Source organism: Molossus molossus, unplaced genomic scaffold (assembly GCF_014108415.1).
Source record: "Molossus molossus isolate mMolMol1 unplaced genomic scaffold, mMolMol1.p scaffold_m16_p_3, whole genome shotgun sequence".
NCBI lineage: Eukaryota > Metazoa > Chordata > Mammalia > Chiroptera > Molossidae > Molossus > Molossus molossus.
In genome coordinates this window covers 96,532,976-96,556,511 of record NW_023425366.1, presented here as the reverse complement: position 1 = coordinate 96,556,511, position 23,536 = coordinate 96,532,976, and the positions used below count along the sequence as shown (strand labels likewise).

Here is a 23,536-nt window from a genome sequence, read left to right as displayed (position 1 = left end):
AGAAGTGGGCAATGGAGGAGAACTCGGAAGGGTGAGCTCCTGTCTTCTCTGCTGGCACTGCCTTGGTTCAAACTGGACCTGGAAAACCAGTGAAGTTCATCTCACGGCCTCTGGGTGGGTGCTCAGGCCTTGGTCCCCAGGAGGAGACACCATCCTGGGAGGGGACCTGAGGAAGGCAGCTGGCAAATGGAAGGCGAGAAAGGGAAGGGGACTTACGGAAAGGAAAGTGTGGAAATGGGAAGAAGGATGGAGAAAAGGACACTGGTGGGAGGGTGAGGAGGAACAGTGCTCAGGAAAGGAAGAACGGAGATCCTGGCACAAAGGAGGGGAGGCCAGGGTGGGAGCTGAGGGGATAGGTGCTCTGAGAAAAGGCAGATGGTAGAGGTGGTGGAGGCAATGATTCTTGTGGCCACTGTGGGTACCTCACCAGGAGAAAAGGCAGATTGGACAATGGGAAAGAAGAGGAAAACATGTAGAACAGGGAAATGTGTTTGGGAAGGATGATGCTCAAAGTGGAAAGAACACAGGATGAGCAGAAGGAAAAACTGAGAAATGGCTATGAAAGGAGGAGGAAAGGGGATACCAGAGAAAGAGAAAAGGGAGACATGCTGGAAGAGAATTAGAGAAACTGCTGGAACCCCTAGTTCTACTGTTGATTTTTTTTGGCTTTTTAAAAATATGTTTTAATTGATTTTTTTTTTAGAGAGAGAAAGAGAGAGAAACATCAGTCAGTTGCCTCTTGTACTGGGGATGGAACCCACAACCTGGGTATATGTCCTGACTGGAAATCAAACAGGTGACCTTTCAGTGCATGGGACAACACTCAACCATCAGAGCCACATCAGCCGGGGATGGTTTGTTTTCTAGGAGCCGGATCCTCAGGAAGTGAAGGATGTTGATGGGAAAGTGGAGGATGAGAGCAGTCGTGCAAGGCTCCCTCACACTGATCTCAGAAGGTCACTTGCTGTTTCCCAAAACAGTGCCCCCCTTGGAGGACAAGCACTCACCTGTCTGGGGCTCTTCCTTTAGTCTGCAGACCTGTAGAGGAGCCAACAATGTATCAGTGTGCCATCCATGAATAGCATCTCTGCTCCTGCCTTTTCTGCTTCTTCCTACTCTGAGACCATCTTGGATAAACCAGGGCAGCAATGCAGCTCTGCTGAAACCCATGTGGGAAGGGCCTAGGACTCAGAGCCAGCACCCAGCTGGTACCCTGAGCTGGCTGCCCTGAAGCTGCCCACGCCTCTCCTGCTATTGTCCTCAGTATTAAATCAGGAGAGCAGCTCTTCTCCGCACCCTGTGCCCCCTTCTCCCTGCCCTCTCTCTCGCTACATTTCCTTCTGCTTCCTTTCCCTTGCCTTGAACTCCCTGCAATTTCCTGACCTGCTCCTTCCCCTGCTGAGCTCTGGCCCACACTGCCTTTCCCTCCTCCTCTCTTGTCACAGGCACCCTTGTTTCCTCCTGCTCTGACAAACCAGGTTCTTGTGCTTTCCTTCTGAGTGGTGGCTGTTTCTCTCCCCCCTCTGAATTTGTGTTTGCACTGCAGCCTGTTCCTCTCTTCCAGCAAGGGCTCTGTTGTTCCTCCCCAGCGCCCTGCACTATCCTCCCTCCACATCCTTCTCAAGTCTCCACAGCATTTCCCAAGCATTTGGCCCCTGGTTCACTCACATCCTCTCCACCACTGGCCACCCTCCTGGGAGGTCTCATCGTCCACTGGGACAATCCTTTCACACACTGGACCCACCCATCCCCCTCAGCTCCAGCAACCTCCACTCCACTCAGCCATAGCCTGAACTTTATTTTTTAAATCACCTGACTAAGAACTCTGCAATAGTAAATGCTGGTATTATTTTTATGCTGCAGCTCTCTTTCCTCCCAACTCTCTTTTGTCATCACCACACTACACATGTGCTTTGACCTCCCTAAACTCTTTCCCTGTGATAATCCACTTTCTTTAAGGTTGTCTAGGTGGTCTGAGAGTCCTCCACTCTCCCTATGTGCCCTTTCACCAGCTCCTTGACTTCCTGAGTTCCCCTGTCCTGTCACACCAAGCTGATAAATCACCAATTCTGCATGTGTCTGGCTTGGAATGCTACTGGCTTACCCAATATCTATTCACCTTCTCTTACTCAGTTACAGAACCGTGATTTTCTCTGGAGTGACAGTGTGCTCCCTTACAGATAGATGTGGGACCCATGACTAAATTCTGGCCAATAAGATATAAGGGGAGGGTGGGTAGGACTTTCAGGAAAGCTCCTGGGCTATATCACATTTTCTCTTCATCTCTGACCCTTCTCCTTACTGTCAGGAGGACAGACAACTCTGACCCTTATCCTTACTGTCAGGAGGACAGACAACTGGGTCATAGTCTATTTGTCCTTTTATCCTTCCTCTTGTTTCCTGCTTGGATTCAGAAATAATAGCTGGAATCTTAGCAGACACCTTGGACCACGGGGCAACCTTGAAATAAAATCTAGTTGAATGCTGCTGGCGAAACAACAATCGTGTGCAATAATACTTTCACGGATTTATGGCTTTTCACCTGAGTCAAATCCTTAAATACTATCTTCCATTTCTTCAGTGACTATACCACATTTTCTCTTCATCTCTGACCCTCATCCATACTCTTGGGAGAAACCACTGTAGTATTTTCTTTGCAGAATTTTTTTTAAATCTTAATTTCTATTTAGTTGAATTTAACAATATATTTATTCATTGATTTTGGGTTTCATGTCATACTTAGGGAGTTCACCTCCACTCTGTGGTTTCAGCACTATGTATTGAATTAGTCATTTCCCCCATTGATTAGAAACGTTACCTTTTAATTTACTAAATTCCTGCATTTATTTGGTTCTATTTTTATCCTGTCTATATTTTGAGTTTTTCTTTACTTCTATTACTTTATCGGTTATCTGTTCATTTATTATATGCTAGTATTGCATCACTTTAATTATTGTAGCTTAATAATTATAAGTACTAATAGTCATTTAGTGCTTACTGTAGGCCAGGGTCTATTCTAAATGCATTATGCTTAATTGTCATGACAACCCCTGGCTAATTACTGTTAGTATCTGCGCTTTACTGAAGAGTAAGTTGAAGTACAGAGTAATACCACTGTGCCAGAGTTGACCCAGTCAGGATTGATTGCAAGAAATCATATTTTATGCCCTTCAACTTTGTCATTTAATATATAAGAGGGCAAGTCTTGTTGCAATAAATTTTTTTTAATCCTCACCTGAGGATATATTTTTCTATTTATTTTCAGAGTTGGGGTGTGGGAGGAGATAGGAGGGAGAGAGAGAGGAGAAAGAGAAACATTGATGTGAGAGAGACACATTGATTGGTTGCCTGCCGCACAACCCTGACCAGGACTAGGAACCGAACTACAACCAAGGTATGTGCCCTTGACTAGAATCGAACCCGTGACTCTGGTCCGAGGGCGGACACTCTAACCGCTTAGCCAAACCAGCCAGGGTGAAAAATTTTTTTAACATAATTACATATCAATTTTGGATGTTGTTGGGGCATAACTAATTAATGCCTCTAACACTGCCCTCTCTTGGAGCTGTAAATGCATACATCCAAATTTCTCAATGACATCTTTTCTCAGATGTCATACAGGTATTTCAAATATAACATATCCCAAACTAGAGGAATCGTTTTTCTCCCCCAAACTTGGTCTTTGACCTCCTATGTTCCCTAATTCATTTGGTGGTTTCATTATAGCCTCATTTACCCAAATTGTAAACATGGGCTTCTTCCTGCTCCCTCTTCACAACATCAATCCAATCTCTAAGTTTTACAGGTTCACTCTTAACCATTTCCAGAATCTGGCTCTTTTTACAGACCTATGTATCTGCAAGGCAAAGTGTGGTTTCCTCTTGGCTGCTTCATGTTGCCTGTGGAATCAGAGGCTCTTGGATGTGATTTACAAGGTTCTCTTCTCCTATCTCCTGCCTTCTTCACAGCACTGAGCTGCTTACAGTTCCCAGAATCGTTCCTCTGCTTGGAAGAACAGTGATCTCTATACCACCCTCTCACTTCCCTGGCTAGTTCTTTTTTATTCTTTGAACGCTTTGTAGATGTTACTTCTTCTGGGAAGTCCTTCCTGATCCCTCTCCTCCCTTCCAATGTACCATAGCTCTCTCGGAATGAGGCAATTAGCCCTTGAGTCACCGCCTTCTCCCTTGCAGTTCCTTGAAAGTAGAGCCTCTGCTTTATTTACTTATAAGTCCAATCATGAATCAGGCCCTGGAAAAGGGGCCCCTACTAATGCTTGCTGAGCTGAGCCAACCTCCTGTCCTTTCTGCTCTCTCCTTACTTTTCCAAGTGCAGATCTTCCCCATCCCCTGAACTAAAAGGTGAGGACCAATGAGAAATTATTAAGCCAAGAAACAAGAATTGGAAAATGATCAGATTTGAGGAGAGGGGTTGGTCTAGAGCGGTAGTTCTCCAATGTGATTACTCACAGACACTTGAAGAGACTGTTCATACCACTTGAAGTCCAGACCTCGCCCTAGCGTGAATGTGCATTTTTAACAGTCACCTGTGGTCATTCTGATGCAGGTGGGTTCAGAGCAACACCTGGTTGAGAAGACTGGAGAGAGAGTGGGGTCCTTGACCACTTACCTTTGCTTCTCTTCCATCGGAGGTAGAGCATCAGTCCCAAAATTGCGATTTTGAGCATAGCACCAGCCAGTGACACCCCTACTATAGTTCCTAGAGTGAGGGGCCCAGACCCTGAGCTCCTTTCATCCTCGGAGACACTGAAGCCGTCTGTGGTGGTGGTGGCGCTGGTGCTGGTGGGGCCCTTGGTAGTTTTCTTGGGGGCTGAGAAGACATGAGAAATAAGCAAATTCTCCCTTAGAGGATTGCAGGTATCTGGATGAAACTGTAACATCCTGTTCTGTCATTTAGGGAATATTGGGGGTAGGGAGCAACCCTCTGAAGCTCTCACACAGGGAGGGGATTAACAAGGTGAAATGCTGAAGGCTTATAATATACATCACTCAGTTCAAGTCCTGACTCTACCACCAATCAGTGGTGTGACTTCAGAACCCCATTTCATCACCTACAGATGGGGATAACTAGATCACAGGATTAAAATTTTTTTTATTGTGGCAAAAGACACAATATAAAATTGACCATTTTAACCATATGTAAGTGTATAGTTCAGCGGCAGTAAGTACATTCGCACTGTTGTGCAGCGCTCACCATCAGCCATCTCCAGAACTTTGTCCTCTTCCCAAAGGAAAATCTGTCCCCATTAAGCAATTTACCATTACCCTCACCCCAACCTCGGGGACCCACCATTCTACTTTCTGTCCCTGTGAGTTTGGCTACTCTAGATACCTCATATAAGTGGAATCAAAGAGTATATGTCCTTTTGCCATACTGTTCTAATAAATGAGAAAACATCTGTAAAGCACCTAGTATATATTGGAAATATGTTTTTAAAGTTACATTAATATATGTTGATCTTTAGTTTATATAAACATATTGTGCCTTTATAGATGTTTAATGCACCTTTAAAAACCCGATATCATACTAAGCCACAGAAAAAATCTAACTCTAATGAAATCTTTAGGTTAGCATGTACCTAAATCTCAGTCTACTCTTGTTAGAAATTAATAATAAAAGTGTAAACACCATCTCTCAATTGAAATATACAATTTTAAATTCGTAGTCAAAGAAATATATATATATAATAACATGCTATTTAGAAAATAAAAACTAGAGCATACGAGGCAGCTACATTCAGGAGTTTTATGATTTCGAGTCTAATATTTAAGTCTTTAATCCATTTTGAGTATATTCTTGCATCTATCTGTCCAATTTTCCCAACCATTTATTAAATAGACCGTCTTTACCCCATTGTATGTTCTTGCCTCCTTTGTCATATATTAATTGATCATACAGGGATGGGTTTATTTCTGGAATCTGTATTCTGTCCCATTGATCTATATGTCTGTGTTTATGCCAGTATCATGCTATTTTGATAACTATGGTATGAGGTAGCATGGTACCAACAACTTTGTTCTTTCTCAAGAGTGCTGTGGCTATTCAGGAGTCTTTTGCGGTTCCATATAAGTTTTTGGATTATTTGTTGTCATTCTGTGAAATATACCATAGGTATTTTGATAGGTAATCATTTCACAGTATATATAAATCAAACCATCATGCTGTACACCTTAAGCTTATACAGTGATATATGTTAAGTACTTTTCAATAAAACTGGAAAAAAATAATAGGTTAGCATTCTAAGAGGGACTTTTAGAGAACATTAAAAATATTTGCCCTGACTTCCGGTCAAGATAGCAGCATAGGTAAACGTGGCACTCACCTCCTTTCATAACCACATCAAAATTACAACTAAACTACAGAACCACTATCATTCATAACTACCTGAAATCTGGCTGAATGGGAGTCCTACAACTAGAAAAATAAAGACGTCACATAGAGACTGGTGGAGGGGTGCGGAGACGAGGAATAGGCTGGTGTCACACTCATGTGTGGCAGATAAAAACTGGGAGGGGCCCTGGCTGGTTTGGCTCAGCAGTTAGAGCATCGGCCTGTGGACCAATGAGTAGTGGGTTTGATTCTGATCAAGAACACATACCTTGGTTGAGGTTCATCACCAGCCCTGGTTGGGGTCATGTGGAAGGCAACCAGTCTATGTAACCCTCTCACATCGATGTTTCTCTTCCCCCTCCCTCCCACTCTATCAGAAGATAAATAGAAAAATAGCCTTGGGTGAGTATTAAACAAAAAAAAATTGGGAGGGATATCTCAGGTTTGGAGATCCCCCCTGAGGAGTCAAGTGTCCCAGCCCCACACCAGACTCCTCTTTCCAGAGTTCCATGGCCAGGAAGAAAGTCCCCATGACTTCTCGTTGTAAAAACCAGTGGGGATGGAGGTTGAGGGAGATGGAGGGCTGCTGAAGTCCCAGGCAGTTCCTCTTAAAGGGCCCATGCACCGATTTACTTGGACTCACTCCCTTTGAGCTTCAGTGCTGGGGCAGCAGCTTGACAGGCAACTGAGACATACAGGGAAGAACTGAATTGTCTGGCATCAGGGCAAGAGCTTGGGGGACAGCTTTCTTGCATATAGAAGTGTTGGGAGAGGTCATTGTTCTTTGTTCAATGTCCTCACGGGAGGACATTTTTTCATTCTTTGTTCAGATAGAGCGGGAGGGAGAGAGAGGAAGAGAGAGAGAAATACCGATGCGAAAGGGTCACATCGAGTGGCTGCCACCCGCACGACCCAACAAGGGCCGGGGACAAACTGCAACCGAGGTACATGCCCTTAGCGGGAACCGAACCTGGTCTCTCCGGACCACAGGCCGACGCTCTAACCACTGAGCCAAACCGGCTAAGGCGAGGCCATTGTTCTTTGGATGAACCCTCCTCCAACAGAGCTGGCAGGTGGGCACCATACCTGAGACTCCATCAACATGGCTCACACTGTTATCCCTGCCCTAGTGATTCCCTGAGGCCCTGCCCCACCCAACTTTAGGGCCCATCCAAGCTGTTTCCAGTGGCTTTTCCCTATGAATGGCCTGTCTCGGTTTATGCTTCAGATTTTGCTCAAAATTTCCTAAACAAGCAGCATCTGGTCTCAGCATGCCCTGTACTTCTTGCTAAGTGGCTCTAGGCCTTGCACTAATGGCAGCCAGCCTTAGTTTGCAGCTTGGCCTTAACTGGGCACCTCCAAGCCCAGCACAAGTATCGGACATCTGCAGATCACTTTGTAGCTCATGCCAGGTGGCCCTGGGCAGAATACAGGTGGTAGTTTACCTTGGCCTGCATCTCCTTAGAGGCCCCAGAGCCAGAATGCCAGCCAGCATGGCCAGTGGACAGCTTCAGACCAAGTTGAAACACTACCAAACCACTTCCACAAGCAACACACTCAAGGGGTAGACTCAGTAGGCACCAGAGCACTGTTGATGTAAGCCCTGCTCTGGGGGGTGCCCCTACACAGCTGTTCCTCTACAGTGGTCGGTGGTCAAAGCCAGTCCTTAAAGCTGATTGGCTTGGGGATAAATCCCTCCCATTTATGTGCCAACAACAATTAAGGCTCAACTACAAAAGGAGGTTGTGCACAGTTCACAAGGGGGTTGCACCTTGAGTGCCCAACTTGAGTGATCAGGGAGACTGTGTCACTGGACCCTACAGACCACCTGCTACATTAGGCCACTCTACCTAGCCTGAGAGATATAGGAGCTCTACCTAATACATAGAAACAAACACAGGGAGGCTGCTAAAATGTGGAGACAAAGAAACATGTCCCAAGTAAAAGAACAGAACAAAACTCCAGAAAAAGAACTAAACAAAATGGAGACAAACAATCTACTAGATGCAGAGTTCAAAACATTGGTTATAAGGATGATCACTGAACTTAGTGAGAACTTCAACATAAAAAAGAACCTGTCAGAAATGAAGGATACACTAACTGAAAATAAGAATAATTCACAGGGAGTCAACAACAATAGAGTAGATGAAGCCAAGATTCAAATCAGCAACTTGGAATATAAGGAAGCAAAAAAACTCAATCAGAACAGCAAAAAGAAAAATAAATTAAAAAAATGAGGATAGTGTAAAGTGTTTCTGGGACAACTTTGGGTGTATCAACATTTGCATCATGTGGGTGCTGGAAGGAGGAGAGAGAAAGCAAGAAATCTACTTATTTGAAAAAATAGTGACAGAAAACTTCCCTAACTTGGTGAAGGAAATAGATATATAAGTCCAGGAAGAGCAGAGAGTCCCAACAAGATGAATCCAAAAAGGCCTACACCAAACACATCATAATTAAAATGCAAAAGTTTAAAGACAAAGAGAGAATCTTAAAAGCAGTAAGAGAAAAGCAGTTAGTTATTTACAAAAAAGCTCCCATAAGATTGTCAGCTGAGTCCTAGCTGGTTTGGCTCAGTGGTTTGAGCATCAGCCCGAGGACCAATGAGTCGCGGGTTCAATTCTGATCAAGGGCACGTTCCTCAGTTGCAGTTTGGACCCTGGACCTGGTCATGGTCATTGTATGTCTCTCACATCAATGTTTCTTTCTCTCTCTCTTTCGCTATCTCTTGCCCCCTCCCACTCTGCTTGAAAATAAATGGAAATATATCCTTGGGTGAGAAATATATATATATATATATATATATATATATATATATATATGAATGACTGTCAGCTGATTTCTCAACAGAAACATTTCAAGCCAGAAGGGATTAACACAACATGTTGAAAGTGAGAAAAAGCAAGGACCTACAACCAAGATTACCAATCATTTAGAATTGAAGGTCTGATAAAGAGCTTCCCAGACAAGAAAAAGGTAAAGGAGTTCATCACCACCAAACCAGTATTATAAGAAATGTTAAAGGGTCTTCTTTAAGATGTAGATAAAAAAAAAGATAAAAAATATGAACACCCTGGCCAGTTTGGCTCAAACGTTAGAGTGTCAGCCTGTGGACCAGAGAGTCCCAGGTTTGGTTCCCACTAAGGGCATGTACCTCGGTTGCAGTTTGTCCCGGGCCCTGGTTGGGTTTGTGTGGGTGGCAACCACTCAATGTTCTCTCTCACGTGGATGTTTCTCTCTCCCTTCCTCCCTCTCTTTCTCTCCCGCTCTGTCTGAAGATAAATGCAAAAATGTCCTCTAGTGAGGATAAAAAAACAACAGCAAAAAAGAATAATAATGTGGAAAAAGATACACATCTATCAAAATGGAATCTAAAAAGCAAAATAAATGAGCAAGCAGAACAGAAACAGATTCATAAAATACAGAGAACATTTTGACAGTTGCCAGATGGAGGGATTTGGGGGGAATGGGTAAAAAAGGTGAAGGGATTAAGAAATACAAATTGATTGTTACAGAATAGTCATGGGGATGTAAAGTGCAGCATAAGAAATATAGTCAATAATATTCTAATAATTATGTATGGTGTCAGATGGGTATGGGATTTATTGGGACAATAACTTTATGTAATGTCTAATCACTGGGGTGTGCACTTGAAACTAATATAATAATGTATTTTGACTGTAATTAACAATTTTTGAAATGATTGAAAAATAAATAAGTAAAATAAAATAATATATTTGACCCTGTAAAAAACAAACAAACAAAAAACAGTGAAACAGAATGAAGAGACCAGAAAGGCATACTATATCACAAAAGCACTTAGAAGCTAGACATATGAATCAATGGAGAGGAGAAAAAATGTTTAATAAGTCCATAAATGGAATTGGGACAACTGATTAGTTTCTTGGTATAAAAATCAATTAAGTTATTTGCCTCACATCATATACCAAAATAAATTTTCACAACATTAACCAGTTTTATTGTGAAAATAAATCATACAAACATTAGAAGAAATTAAAATATTTTCAACCCTTAGTGGGATAGAAAATTTGGGGCTTAGAAATGAAAGAAATAAATTACAAAGAATAATACTGTTAGATTTGATTATAAAAGAAAACATCTGTATGTAAAAATATTAATGAGCCAAGCACAAACTGATCAATGATATTTGTTGCTAATATCCCTATAGTATGATGTCTTTGAATTGTAGTTCTTGGATTAAAAACATTTATTTATTTATTTATTTATTTATTTATTTATTTACTTACTTACTTACTTACTTACTTATTTAAATCCTCAGCTGAGGGCATTTTTGCATTTATCTTCAGATAGAGCGGGAGGAAAAGAGAGGGGAGGAGAGAGAGAAACATCTATGTGAGAGAGACACATGGACTGGTTGCCAACCACAGGACCCCAACCAGAGCCAGGGACAAACTGCAACCGAGGTAAGCCCTTAGTGGGAACTCAACTCGGACTCTCTGGTCTGCAGGCCGATGCTCTGACTGTGGAACCAACTGGCCAGGGCAAAACCATTTTTTTCCCCTTCATTGATTTTAGAGAGAGAGGTGTGGGGTTGGGGGGGTGGGGTTGGAAGATGGACGATTTGTAACCTTGTGTTAATGCATTCTCGCTGTCTGGCCAGCCCAGGTGCAATTAAGACCTTCATTTGCATGTGAATAAGATAAAGTTTGCATGGGTGGACTTATGGGTCCTAGGACTCAAGAATGACTGTGTTTGTTATCTTTTAGTTTCAAAGTCTCTTTCCGCCATAAGAAGCGAGAGACAAAACTAGGCTGTGTAGTTTGAAGAGTCGCCATCTCAAGGAAATAATTTACATAAATCCACTTGTAACCAGGGGAACCAATCTGCAAATAAATGGGACTGCGACCTAAGATCTGGAGTATTGCTGCCTTGCGAAGCTCCCCCTCACTCCAAGCCGCTTGTGCTTGTGGTTTCATTGCGTTGCACTGATCCCAGCAGGCTGACAGACGGCAAGTGATGACCCCGACGTGACTCGGGTACACAGTGTGAGATTCCACAAGACCAGCAAGTAAGGGAATGTGAAAGGGTGAGCGATCCGGATCCTAAGTAAACTTCACTCACTTGAGAAAGAGTTTTCTCGAGCCAGCAGCGCCAGGCTTGGGACAGCTGCCAGCATATCTAGTGTTGTGAGGGATTTTTAGTAAGCAGCGTGGGGTCGGGATTGTCTGAAGATCAGCAACTTTATGCGTGAGTCTTACAACAGCTGCTGAAAGGGCTCAGTGCTCTGCATCAGAGCTGAAGCTCTTGCAGCTTCTGAGCGACGTACAGTTCTGCCCATGGTTCCCTAAGGAGGGCACACTGGATTCTGACATGTGGTTCAAAGTAGGGGAGACTTTTAGGGTGCACAAAGATTTAAGGTGTAAAATTTCCACCTCGACCCTTCTTTTATGGCGACTGGTATTTAGAGCATTGCAGCAGCTAACTCCGGAGATCAGTTCTAGCCACACGGTGGCTCCAACCTCCCCTTCAGAGGAAACTCTGAAGCCCACCGCTCCGAAGGGTTGCCAAGGGAGGAAAGTTCCCCTCCCCCCACACCACCCTTTGTGGAGAACTTTTTGGCTTCATCACACCCAGCAATGGAGGGCCTGGAAAGCGGGCCTCCAAGGCAGGAAGTGCTGGCCCAGATTTTATCACTACCACAGAATTAATCCTTAAGGAGTCTGATGATGTTTGTTTAGTTCCTACAGAAGTGTATGGCCCCTTGCCAGAGGGGAAAGTAGGTTTAGTGATGGGAAGATCTAATTTAACAATGAAAGGATTGCAGGTGATACCAAGGGTAACTGACTCAGATCTTGAAGGAGAAATTAAAGTAATGCTTAAGGCTGTGCACTTTCATGTATCAACACGGAGAACCCTAATAGCTCAGCTTCTTTTGTTACCCCACCGGGTTCCTGGAGCCAACTCCGCAATAAGAGGGAATGCAAGGTTTGGGAGCAATGGTCAGTGTGATGTTTTCTGGACTGCGGCTATGAACACCCAAAAGCCCTTGCTCTCCATTAATATACAAGGGCAACTATTTTCAGGATTAGTGGATATAGGGGCAGACATTTCTTTTCTTTCTTTCTTTCTTTCTTTCTTTCTTTCTTTCTTTCTTTCTTTCTTTCGTTATTTATTTAATTTTAATTTTTTAAAATTTTATTTTTGTTACAATGTTTCTCTTTTTTTTCCCCCATTAGCACCCTCCTCCCCAAACCCCTGCCACGTCCCCGGTTTTGTTGTTTATATCCATTGGTTATGCGTACATGCATATAAGTTCTGTAATTTATCTCTTCCCTCCCCCCACTACCTCCTCTTCTGAGGGTTGTCAGTCTGTACCCTATTCCATGTTTCTAGGTCTACCCTATTCCTCAGACTGTTGTGTTCATTATATTCCACAAATAAGTGAGATCATGTGGTATTTGTCTTTTTCTGCTTGGCTTGTTTCACTTAGGATAATACTTTCCAGATCCCACCATTTCGTCTCAAAGGATAAGAGATCTTTCTTTCTTACAGCTGCATAGTACTCCATTGTGTATATGTACCACTGCTTTTTTATCCTTTTGTCTACATGGACACTTGGGCTGTTTCCAGATCTTAGCTATTGTAAATAGTGCTGCTATGAACATGGGGGTACATATATTCTTTCTTATTGGTGTTTCAGGCTTCTTAGGGTGTATTCCTAGAAGTGGGATCACTGGGTCAAATGAAAGTTCAATTTTTAATTTTTTGAGGTAACACCATATTGTTTTGCATAGTGGCTGCACCAGTCTGCATTACCCTTTTCTCCACACCCTCGCCAACACTTGTTGTTTGATGATTTGTTGATGGCGGTCATTCTGACAGGTGTGAGGTGATACCTCATTATTGTTTTAATTTGCATCTCTCTGATGATTAGTGATGTTGAGCATTTCTTCATATGTCTCTTGGCCATTTGTATGTCCTGTGTGGAGAGGTGTCTATTCAACTCCTCTGGGGCAGACATTTGTATTATAACAACACAGGAATGGCCTAAGAAATGGCCTAAAGCCCTGGTACCCCTATTAATTACAGGAGTGGGAGGAACTCAAGCTCCTCAACAAAGTACTCGCTCCCTTTCCTGTATAGGTCCAATTGGACGAAAAGGATGGATTCAACCTTATGTCATGGAGTCTCCCCTAAATTTGTGGGGATGGAATCTTCTCTCTCAATGGGGAATGGTTATTCAAACCCAGCCTTTTGGCTAGGGGTCACTGGTAAAATTCCCTTCCTTTCTTTGGCCTGGAAAACAACAGAGCCAGTATGGGTTGATCAGTGGCCTTTAAAAGGGGAAAAATTGTTACATACAAACAGATTAACGAAAGAGCAATTAGAAGCAGGTCATATAGAACCTTCAGTCAGTCCCTGGAACACTCCCATTTTTGTAATTCCTAAAAAAAGGTGGAAAATGGAGATTACTACATGATTTGAGAGCAATCAATGCTATTATAAAACCCATGGGAGCGTTACAACCTGGGTTCCCCAATCCTACAATGATTCCTGAAAATTGGCTTATAACTGTTATAGATCTTAAAGATTGTTACATTTGCCTCTTGCTCAGGAACTATTTGCCACTTTGACTTCCCAGGCAATAGACTTTCAAATAGCTCTAGCAGATTTCTTTGGAGAAATTAATTACTCTCTTCCAGCAAATAAATTCTTGCAAAATATTCTCAGTTACACCTTAACTTGGTGCAAAAAATCAGTAATACTCCATTACCTGGGGCTAAAACTGTATTCATTGATGGATCAGTAAATCTCACAAAGCAGGAGTAGCCTGGAAAGAAAATGAGGAGTGGAAAAATATCAGCAGCATTGAGCCTGGGTCAACGCAGGGTGCCGAATTACGAGCTGCAAAGTTAGCCCTTCAACAATTTGCAGAAGAGCCCTTAAATATAGTTAGTGAGCCCTGACTGGTGTGGCTCAGTGGTTAGAACATCGGCCTGCGGTCCAGAGAGACCCGGGTTTGGTTCCCACTGAGAGCATGTACTTTGGTTGCAGTTTGTCCCCGGCCCTGGTTGGGTCATGTGGGTGGCAGCCACTCCATGTGTCCCTTTCATGTCGATGTTTCTCTCTCTCTCTCTTCCTCTCTCTCCCTCCCGCTCTATCTGAATAAAAAATGGAAAAATGTTCTCGGGTAAAGACAAAAAAAAATAAAGTAAATATAGTTAGTGCTTCACAGTATGTAGTTAAAGTGTTACAAAGAATAAAACAAGCCTTTATTAAGCCTTTAACTGATCAACATCTATTAACCTTATTTTTGTCTCTCCAAGCTTTAATAGACCAACGGAGTCATCCTATTTTTATAACCCACATTTGATCTTATTCCATGTTCCCCAAACCTTTAACACAGGAAATCAACAGGCGAATGCCATTGTAGCAACTCTTGCATTTCAGCAAGCGCAGTGTTCACATGTCTTTTTTCACCAAATGCTCAAGCACTCACGAAAACCTTACATTTGACCCTCTCGCAAGCTCAAGGTATTATTGAGGCTTGCCCAGATTGCCAAGTTTCCAGAGGAACTGCAACATCTGCAGGAGTCAATCCTCGGGGTTTATCCCCTAATGCCTTATGGCAAACAGATGTAACATATTCCATCATTTGGTCAATTTCAGTGGGTATATGTTACTATAGATACCCATTCTAATTTTCTACATGTAACCGCCGCTACGAGGAAAAAGCCAAAGACGTTAAGCGTCCCTGGCTGTTTTGTTTTGCACATATAGGGGTGCTACTGGAAATTAAAATAGATAATGGGCCAGCCTATACATTCCAAAGCATTAAAGTATTTCTCCAACAATGGAGCATTAGCCATAAAACTGGCATCCCCTATAACCCTACAGGACAAGCTATTGTTGAACATGCTCATGCTACTTTAAAAATTTTAATTACAAAACAAAAAGGGGGGTACGGGAGAACCCCCTGGAAATCAGCTTTCTCTGGCAATCTATACCTCAAATTCTTTTTTTTTTTTTTTTTAATCCTCACCCGAGGACATTTTTCCATTTTTTGTTCAGGTGGAGTGGGAGGGAGAGAGAGGAACAGAGAGAGAGAGAGAAACATCGATGTGAAGGGACACATCGAGTGGCTGCCACCCGCACGACTGACCAGAGCCGGGGACAAACTGCAACCGAGGTACATGCCCTTAGCGGAAACCGAACCCGGGTCTCTCAGGACCGCAGGCTGGCGCTCTAACCACTGAGCCAAACCGGCCAGGGCTATACCTCAAATTCTTAAAATCGAGATCGCTTTGGCACTACAGTTGCGGAGCGACATTTTCAACAAAAGACTTCTGCCACAGGGCCCAAGCCTTTAGTTTGGTACAGAGATCCACAGCAAGGACCTGAATGACAAGGTCTTGCAGAGTTACTGGCTTGGGGGCTGGGGTATGCTTGTGTTTTGTCTCCTACAGGCCCCAAGTGGCTGGCGGCTTGGTGGATAAAACCTCACCATGAACAGGAAGGACTTGCCCTTCAACCTGATTCCTCAAATGACACAGCGGACCTCGGACCCTGGTCGTAAAACTTGCACTCAGTCCTGGACTCGGTCTCAGGGCCCCTCTCAAACCCTTTCTAGGATTACCTGGGGAAGCCTTAAGCAGTTGCAACAACGTTCTGAGAAAATGCTAACTAGAATGGGGGCTTCTCTTGCCCCAGAGAATATTTTTTGGCCTTCTTATCTAAAATCTCCACCCAATCTAGGGTAGGTATTTTATGCTGCTTGCCTATATTTTTGAACCCTGCAGCAGCAGATACAGCATTTGGAGGCCCCTGCAAGATTCCCTGGTGTTTTGCTACTTCAAGGGCTAGACGCCTAGGATGGGCAGCCTCTCCTGATCTGGCCGCTGGACCCCTATAGATCTGAGGGAAGGCACCCCCTGAGTTCCAGGGCCAGGAGATGTCCCCCCAAAATTAAAGGAAACCTAGTAAAGCCTCCAGAGGTGAGTTCTGGGTGACCCGTCTATCTGGATGAGAGTGAGAGGGCCAGATGCGACGCAGCCCCTCCTCTCCTGGGAATCCCCCTAAGACGTTAGGTGGGGTTTAAATCTGGCAAATTCCACTGGGGCGGAAGGGGAGACTGGTCACCTCCCAAGCGGCGTAGGCACCGCTCAGGATAGGGAATTTCTGGAAGGAAATTCAAACGGTGTGTGAATGTAATTGTGTGTGAGTGACCATGCCACAGTGTTTGTAACGAAGCCTGCGTGAGTCAGGCAAGTGAAGCAAAAGTTTCTGTCTTCTGTGTCTTCCCTTGTTTTTTTTTTTATCCTCACCCGAGGACATTTTTCGATATTTTGTTCAGATAGAAGGAGAGAGAGAGAGAGAAACATCGACCTGAAAGCGACACATCGAGTGGCTGCCACCCACACAACCAACCAGGGCCGGGGACAAACTGCAACCGAGTTACACGCCCTTAGCGGGAACCGAACCCGGATCTCTCAGGACCGCAGGCCGACGCTCTAACCGCTGAGCCAAACCGGCCAAGGCTTCCCTTGTTTTTGTCTGCCTCCTTACTGTGTCTCCTTCAACTTTGTTATGGTTAGTCTGGTCATGGATGGCAGCCCTGGTGCCCAGAAGACCTCATTGGGTTGCATTTTGAAACATTCTTAGAGAAGGATTTGAGGAAGCTTCTGGTAGTGGGCCCCAAACTGGGCCCCAAGAGATATCTGGGCAGGGGTAGGTAAGTGCCTGTGAAGCAGAGAGCCAACAAAAGGCCTGAGCAAGTTTTTGGCTCAAATATTTACTCTTTGGGCCTTAATTAGAGATTGCCTTGATCCTATGCAGGAGGCTAATAAAGTGGGGAAGCAAGGTGGAATGAAAGACTTGAGGAAAGCGGAGAAAGGCTATGAGTCCTTAAAGACTCCCACACCATCTTCCGCTACAGCTGTGATTGATATTTGTGCTTTGAAGACCTGGAAAGAGCTCCCAACAAAGGGGAAGGATTTGCTAGATCATACATCCATCAGACAAGGACCTGAAGAGCCATATCAAGATTTTGTGGCTAGGTTGCTGCAGGCAGTTAACAGAGTGGTTTGTGTTTTTGAGGTTGTCCCTGCTGGTGGGCCACTCTGTGTGTCCTGCATGGCACAGCTCTTCAGGCCTGGGGTCCGGGGTGGAGAGTCCCTTGTCCTGGGAAATGGGGGCAGCCACAGGATTCCCTGGGGGGTGGTGTCAGGCCACGGAAGGGGCGTGTTCCTTTGGTGCCACCCCAGGTGGCTCATCTGTCTCCCCAGGTTTGGCAATAGCAAGTTTCCAACAGGCTTCTCTGAACTTTGGGGAGTTGAAAATAGGGATCCCAGGCGCGGGTGCGAAGTGTTCTTGGAGAGTTGAAAAACACTCTGCCCCGTGTAAACATGCGTGCCAGGACGTCGCTCCCATTTCCTGGGTCCTTTTGTAAACCTGGGGTCAGAGGAAATTTTCCCATCCCTCTGCCCATGGTGGGACCCAAATACTGCCGGGGGGAGGGCTTCCTTGGACACTTTTCACCGTGTTCTCCTGTTAGGCCTAATGGCCCATTTTGTTGAATTAGCAAAGGTGGTAGTAACAGCCTTAAGGGAAACAGGGTCCTCGAGGAAGGATCACCCTAGGAAGGGTCAGGATGGCAGGCCTAGGTCCTGATTAGGGATACAAAAGACTAGGACTAAGTCAGGTGTAGAGGATACTGGTGCAGCAGACTCAGTCCTGACAGAGCCAGTGGGCCCCCAACCTACCCCTGGACTTCAAAGAGGACTATGAACCTTGGGAGAAATACTTTGCCCATACCCCCTACTTGGATGTGATCTTCTCCAGTGACTGTTCAATTACTGGCCACTGCCACTCCAGGCCAGCCCCACATCAAGTTAGACAAGACTTTGGCCATCAATCCTGCCAGCCTGCCTCCTGCATGATGACCCAGAGAAACCTCTATAGGTCTACCTGGAGGCAATTGATACCGTGCAGACAGCCTGGCCAGACCTCAAGGATGTCCCACTGCCTCCATCAGAAGAGGTATTGTTCATGGACGGGAGCAGCTATGTCCAGGAAGAAATCAGGTATGCTGGGGCAGCAGTATTAACTCTGGACTGTGTCATAGGTCTCAGTCATTAAGTAGGGGAACTTCAGCCCCAGCCCTAAAACCAGTGGGGCCTCTCCAGATACACTAGGTCAGAAGATGACTTAGCCACGCAGAAGCAAGCCATAAAGGAAATCAGTGGATGATGGACACTGCCTGATGGGAAGTTGTTAGTCTCAGAGGCCCTAGGTCGGACTTTCGTCAACCAGCTGCACCAGACTACCCACTTAGGTTACACCAAGATTACTGAACTGAGAGGCAGGTTATATCCAGTAAAGTCACAGGGAAAGGGAGAAGGCAGAGAGAAGCAGGAATATGTGGATCTGAGTAGGGAGGGAGAAAAGGAAAACTGAACAATGTGCAGACAGCAGATAGACTGAGCAAGCTCTCAGGTTTATGTCAGGGAAAGGTCTTGGAAAGTCGCAGAGGGTCTATGCTAGTTAAAGAAAAATTTAAAAAGGGACATGCTTATTGCAGGAAGATAGACCCTTAAAGGAAAACTTAACCAAATTTACTTTAGAAACCGGTGAAAACTGGACCACTCTGCTCCTCCTCGCCCTCTTACAGTTCTTGCAGGCCCTGCAGTCCACCCTGAAAGCTGTCCATAAACTCATCTGTGACACCCTGCCTGTGCCCACCTCAGACCCTGTGCACCCTTTCCAGCCCAGGGACTCGATATAGTTTACCAAGGACTCTAGCGAATGGTGTCCTCTATGCAGAAGACTGAAAAACAAGTGGTGACGCTCCTGTCCACTGCAGCAGTGGCAATCCCACATTTTCAAGAAAACAAAAAGAGGGGAGAGGTGGGGTTTTGTAACCTTTTGGAAGATGGATGATTTATAACCTTGTGTTGATGCATTCTCACTATCTGGCCAGCCCAGGTGCATTGAGTGCTTCATTTGCATGTGAATAAGATAAGGTTTGCATGGGTGAACTAATGGGTCCTAGGACTCAAGAATGTCTGTGTTTGTTGTCTTTTAGTTTCAAAGTCTATTTCCGCCATAAGAAGCAAGAGACAAAACTAGGCTGTATAGTTTACAGAGACGCCATCTCAAGGAAATAATTTACATAAATCCACTTGTAACCTGGGGGAACCAAATAAATGGGACTACGTCCTAAGATCTGGAGTATTGCTGCCTTGCAAAGCTCCCCCTCACTCCAAGCCCCGTGTGCTTGTAGTTTCACTGCGTTGCACCGATCCCAGCAGGCCGAGAGAAGGCAGAGAGAAAATGAGAGGAAAGGGAGATAGAAACATCAATGAGAGAGAACATTGATTGGCCACCTCATGCATGTCCCCACTGGGGATCAGGTCTACAACCTGGGCACGTGTCCTGACTGGGAATGCAACTGGCTATCTCTTGGTGCATGGGTCGATGCTCAACCAGTGAGCCGCACCAGCTGGACCAAACACATTTCTTTTAATTACTTTCCTGTTACTTATTTATTTATTTTTAAATAATGAGCATAAACATTTTAGTAATTGCTTTAATTGAAAAAATAATGTATTGATTAGGAAAATTATACTATTAGAATGATTGTAAAAGTTGGAAATAATAGGTTGGAGGATGGAGGAATCTAAGGCATCAAACCTATATCTCACTGAATTATTTTCTCTCTGCCATCAAGTTTTTTACTAAGCCAGTGTTAAATATTTTTCAAGTGGTTTAGAGCAATAATATAACAAAACAGTAAAAGTGAAAAGGTAACTAGAGCATTATACTTCTCAAACTGTATTCCTCTTATGTTCATTTAGTTATAGTGAATGAAGTGAAATTATTATATAACATACATATACCTTAAGTTTTCCAATTATATGTTTTTAACAGAGAAAAATAGAATTATATAATCATTACAGGAAATTATAACAAAATTTATATTGTTTTTAGACTGTATGCCACCTGCTTGATCATAAAAAACAAACAAACAAACAAACAAACAAAAGCCTTATACTAAATGTGACCCAAACAGAGAAATGAAAAAAGGAAGAATTAGAAAAGGAGAAGGACGGATCTGAAAGGAGACAAAATTTTGTAAAATGGCCATTTAAGGAGATATGGAGAAAGTGCAGAAAAGATAAACCCAAGGCTGTTTGCTTAATTCAGCAAACATTATCTGAGTCACTTCATAAATTATCTAAAACCAGCTCTGTGGTCAAGACAGGGCAGTGGTTTACCCAGGCTGGGAGGAGTGATTCATCATTGACATAGTTTAGAGTTGCCAGCGCAAGTGATTATTAAAAGTAAATCGACTTACTGTGTACCCCGTTATGCCTGGGCCTGGGAGAGAGCCCCTCCCCCACTGACCTGGAGGCAGATAAGCCCAGGTTCAAGTTCGCACTCCTCAGTGAGTAATATAGGAAGATCTATTAATACATACCCCCCATAGTAGGTTAAAATAGATCAAGACAGTAAGATCAAATCAGTAGGTGAGACTGAGTGGTTAATGGTTAAGAGAGGAGGCCCTGGGATAAAACTGGGTTCAAATTTCACCTGCACCATGATGGTGACTTGGTGCAGGTGTGAGCCTTGGTTTCCCCATCTGAAACAGGAAGATGATAGCAGTTTCTATGATTTTGGGGTTGTGGTGCAGCTTGACTAGGGTGATGCATATTTAGTTAGGACAAGTGCACGGTAAGCAGGAGCTGCCCTTACCGCTGACTCAGAGGGTCCTCTAACGACCAAGACAGAGGGATAAGGAAACAACACAGTGATTTGTGTGACGGAGGTGGGACTTGGGGGAGTGGGGTCTTTGTGAGAAGCCACAAAGGTACAGAGAATGAACATGGGAAGAGGAAGATGGGGAAGGAAAGAGATAGAATGAGGTGGGAGCATTCAGGGCCATATTCTATGGAGCAGAGTGGCAAAAGGAATCAGGGAGGTTGGGAAAACAGGTGAAGGAGTGTTACCAGGGGCCAGGGTGGAGGGGTGACCTCGGGACATTATTGGGTACCTCGGGACATTATTGGGTCCCTCCTGTGTGTGCCAGGCTGAGCTCACGGTGGTGGGGAGACGCAGACATGTAGCTAGCTGGGGCTCCACACACAGACACATGACAAAGGGAAGGCAGGCCACATCCTGTAAAAGTGAAGTCCACCTGGAGGACATGGGGCCAGGGCAGGGGTCAGAGCTTCAGCCCAGTTTAGAGCAAGAAGGGAAGATAAATGGGGAGTCCAGAAAGTGCTGAAGCCTGGGAATGGGGTTGGGGGCTGGATCTGAAGGGGGAAGTGAGGAGGTAGGGGAAGACAGCCCAAGTTTGGAGGAGATTATAATGAACAGGTTAAGTTGGCAGAGGCCTAGGAAGGAGTCAGGGGCAGGGTGAGACGTTTGAGCGAAAAGTCAGGAAGAGAGGTGCCTGGACTAGTCCTGTGGGACACGGACACCAGTTACCTAGGCAGCGGGTCTCACCTCTGGTGATGATCAGTTTGGTCCCACTGATGGACTGCCACACCTTCGGGCCTTCTTTCAGTGTGGTCAACTGGACTTGGCAGAAGTACTTGGATTCATCTTTCCTCCGCAGGTTTTGAATCCGGAGGCAGCCGTTCCTCCAGCCCTCTGTCCAGTTCAGGGAGAGGCGGTTCTTGTAATTCTCATGAGTGAAAGGTGGGCTTGAATTGTGGATAAACTCCCCATGGAAATTTTTCCATCTCCAGAATATATGCACTCTGGGATCCTTGGCTAACTCCCAGGAGTAACAGAAGGAGAAGGGGATGCAGATGGAGCCACCCTCAGGGGCTGCGAGGTGTTCTGGTTGGTTGACTTCATAACCATGGTTTGAATTGCACTTTGCTGAGCCACCTGGAGGAGGGTGGGAGCAGGAGAGACTTTAAAGCCACCCAGAGAGACAAAGAAGATAACCCCTGACCAACTGGCGCCCTCACCCATGGGCAGAAGTGTGACAGATAGTAGGACTGGCCCTTTGGCTGGATGTCTCCCTTTCTAGGGTTGGGGTAGAAAGGAGGGTGAGGGGTATGGGGGACCCAGCAATGTGGGACCAGCCCAGCTTATTGCTTATTGCAGGTGGGAAGCCCGGCAGGCTACCTCAGCAGACCCCTTCTCCAGACACCTGGCCACAGTCCCTCCGGGGGCTCCCCTGTGGCCCAGCACAGGGCCAGGGGGTCCTGGTCACTTACCAGCCTGCAGAGATGCTGGCAGCAGCAGCAGGAGCAGCAGCAGGGGAAGACCCATTGCCTTGTTCTCCTCTGGAGGATGAGAAGACAAGCAGAGCCTCTAGGCCAGAGGGGAGGTGCTAGGAAAGGACTGCCTCAGGCTAGTCTGACCACTGGGAGAGGCAGGATCAGGCTCCTTCAGAGGACTGAGTGAGGGTGGGAACCTTCTTCAAACATGGCTTCCCCAAGTGACAAGTACTTCCTTTCTCAATCTGGCTTCTTCCTTTCCCATATTGCAAAACGGCCTCTCTTGTGGTCAGTGAAAGAGCTATGATATATGTCCCCCAGCCCCAGTCTTCATGCTAATGGGTGTGATCCTGACTTTGACTGCCTGGGGCCTCTCCCTTTTCACTTTAACCCTTATCTTTGCCAGGGACTTTCTCATCTCCTTAGGGGTAGTACCATCTCTTTCTGTCTCTCTCACTCTCTCTCCTTTTCTCTGCTTCTCTGAGTACCTCTCAGACTCTATTTCTCTCTCTCGTGGCAGGGGAAGTAGCAACAGCAGGACCAGCTGATCAAAATACTGTGAGTACAACAATGAAGACAAAAGTCATAGAGAATGTAAAGGAAGAGTAAAAGCTATCTTTATTCACTGATGACCTGATTATTTATTTGGAAGAATCTATGGAATTTATGAAAAAGCCACTACAACTGCAAGTGAGTTCAGCAAGATTGCATGGTACAAGATCAATATACAAAAATCAATTGTATTTTTATATACTAACAACAAAGAATTGGAAATTGAATTGAAAATAAAACCATTGTCCGGCCAGTGTGGCTCAGTGGTTGAGCTTCGACCCATGCACCAGGAGGTTGGCAGTTCGATTTCTGGTCAGGGCACATTCCCAAGTTGTGGGCCAAATCCCCAGTGATGGGAATGAAGGAGGTGGCCAATCGATGTTCTCTCTCATGGAAGTTCTATCTCTCTCTCCCTC

The 23,536-nt window shown here is 44.8% G+C and overlaps 1 pseudogene; it reads right to left on the bottom strand.

Moving 5' to 3' along the window:
* Positions 1-1,439: 1,439 nt before the first annotated feature.
* On the bottom strand, positions 1,440-22,774 carry LOC118642099 (annotated as a pseudogene).
* Between the last annotated feature and the right edge of the window lie 762 nt (positions 22,775-23,536).